Below are 2,796 nucleotides of genomic sequence, written 5' to 3'. Positions count from 1 at the left end.
CTGAAAACTCTGTGCCTGTTCTTCTGTGTGTTACTAACGTACAGTAAATGTTCTTGAAATGGATTGATCCTACTGATTTGCTGCAGAAAATTTCAGTCTTTGAAAAAGGAAGCTATTGCTAGAGGTGCCTTAAACCTGTTTCTTCTAATGGGGGGGGGAGTCCTGTGGTTGCAAAAAGGTTCAAGGTTGTGTAGAAGTCTAAAGTAAACAAAAATTACAAAATTTAAAGAGTAATTTATTTTTTCCCCACTGCTGTTGAATTTAACTGCAGGGTGACATGCAAGGAGATGTTTTGATCGGTCTCATAACATTTCACCACAACAGTATGAAGCAAAAGTCAATTAGTCTGACCTGGGGTTGAAAAAAACAACTTTTGTACAGTGTAGGAATAAAACATCACATGACAACAAAGCAAGAATTCTTCAACACTTTGAACTGTGCCAGGGCCAAATCTGTCAGCCTGAGAGGAACAGAGTGTAACTGTCAGTAGCTGCCAGTCAAAATGTGCCTTTCATTCAGTGTGATGTACTGTTGGCCCCAAAGCCTTGTGCTGTCCAAATATACCGGCTGTGGGTTTTGAGATTATCTTGTCAAAAGATACGTGAAAAACTCTGAGATTTTTTTTTTTTTTCACAAGAACTTTTCTTTTCAACCATAAAAACTGACTGCAAAGTCATATGCATTCAGGTTTTCATAATGTCACAGAAAGTGACCTTAGTGAAGGTTACAAATGATCGTCTTATGGCCTCTTACGGTGGATTCACTGTCCTGCTAGACCTCAGTGCAGTGTTTGATACTGTCGATCATAATATCCTTTAAGAGTGATTTATATCTGTGTTTCCCAACCACTGTGGCGTGGCACATAGGTGTGCTGTGAGAAATGACCAGGTGTGCCATGGAAGATTATCTGGTTCCACCTGATTAGTACTCTAAGCAATCGGCGTGAGTAACGGGTAAAGCAATTACATTCTCCTCCACTAGAGGGCACACTGAAGTTAATTATGGAGTTCCACAGGGTTCAGTGCTAGGACCAGTTTTGTTTATGCTTCACTTAGGCAGTATCATCGGAAGGTATAGTATACATTTTCACTGCTATGCAGATGACACAACTTTATCTATCCATGAAGCCAGATAACACGCACCAATTAGTTAAAATGCAGGAATGTCTTTCCTATTTCAGTAGCGGCCAGGCGAGATACTCTACAGCAGAGAACAGGAGCAGCGAGCATGTCATTCGTTCTGTCTTCCTTCTCTCACCCCAACCGGTTGCAGCAGATGGCCTGTTAAAGGGGAGTTTTTTTCCTTCCCACTGTTGCCAAAGTACTTGCTCATAGGAGGTCATATGATTGTTTTTCTCTAAGCATTATTCTAGGAATCACAAAGGATTAGAAAAATGTGTGCTTTATTGTCAGATTTCCAATCCATATTATACCTACAAGTCAAACATTTCCACTGTTAGGGATAGTTTTTCTTTATTTCTCACACATTCACTTAAAACAAAACAAACAAGCAAAATAAACATTTCTATTTCATATATTTTGCACGCAGTGTTGGGAAGGTTACTTTTAAAATGTATTCCATTACAGAATACAGAATACATGCCCCAAAATGTATTCTGTAACGTATTCCGTTACGTTACTCAATGACAGTAACGTATTCTGAATACTTTGGATTACTTAATATATTATCATGCTTTTTACAACAACGTGAATGTACTATTGCTGTGTGATTTATTACTATTACTGAAGGTCCACGACTCCGAACCGTAGTAAAGGGACCTCTGACTAATACGACGGGGTCCCTGTCGGCGCGTAGCCGAAAAATAGCTTTACTTTGTTGTGTGGGTCAACTTTTCTTGCGAGAGACAGAGAGAGGCGTCGAAAGGCTGCTCCAACGGAACTTATTGTTTTCGGAGGAAAACACGAACACGGTGTACAGTCGAGTCTTAATAGCTTACTTACAACTGGGCTCGTCAGGCACTCTTCTTGGCTGCAGTGGTTATTATTATATTTACATGCTTCCAGCTCCCGTTTTTGCTCGATGACAACTCGTACCTTTCCACTCCCCTTTTTCTCCCTCCTCGCGCTCACAGACCCGTAACGTGTATGGCAGTCCATTCTCCCTGCAGCACGGACTACACTGCCCATGATGCTACATTCTTTAGAGCTATGCTTGTAGCATTCTGCCTGTTAGCTTAGCACAACAACAACAACAACGAAAAGGCGCTCTCTCACCCAGGAAACACACAGTCGCATAGAGAGAGAGAGAGAGAGAGCGTCGCCCTGTAACCATGGCAACCGTAACGCTGCCGCCTGGAACAAAGAATGTAGCTGTCAAACAAAACCCAAACAGTCCTGACCCGCGACAATACTAAACAGGAAAGTACCGCAGTGTAATCCATTTATTTCAACAAAGTAACTGTATTCTGAATACCACCTTTTTAAACGGTAACTGTAACGGAATACAGTTACTCATATTTTGTATTTTAAATACGTAACGGCGGTACATGTATTCCGTTACTCCCCAACACTGTTTGCACGGCGTGAACGCGTTAGCGCCGTGCAGCCCCACACACGGGGGCCATGGGCACGTTGTGTGCACTACCATCCAAAAACTAGAGGGGGAGGTATTCTGCACATGGCACATGCACAGACAGTGACTGAAAAATCTTCATCATGGGATACTACTAAAACAACACAGGGATCTTCAGAAGAGTTCCTCTCATAGCTGTTACATGACTGTGTAAACTGATTGATGCCACCATGATGAGAGTACACACAAACAACACACATAATT

This window comes from Rhamphochromis sp. 'chilingali' (assembly GCF_963969265.1).
Source record: "Rhamphochromis sp. 'chilingali' genome assembly, chromosome: 2".
NCBI classification, from domain to species: Eukaryota; Metazoa; Chordata; class Actinopteri; order Cichliformes; family Cichlidae; genus Rhamphochromis; species Rhamphochromis sp. 'chilingali'.
This window is presented reverse-complemented; position numbering follows the sequence as displayed.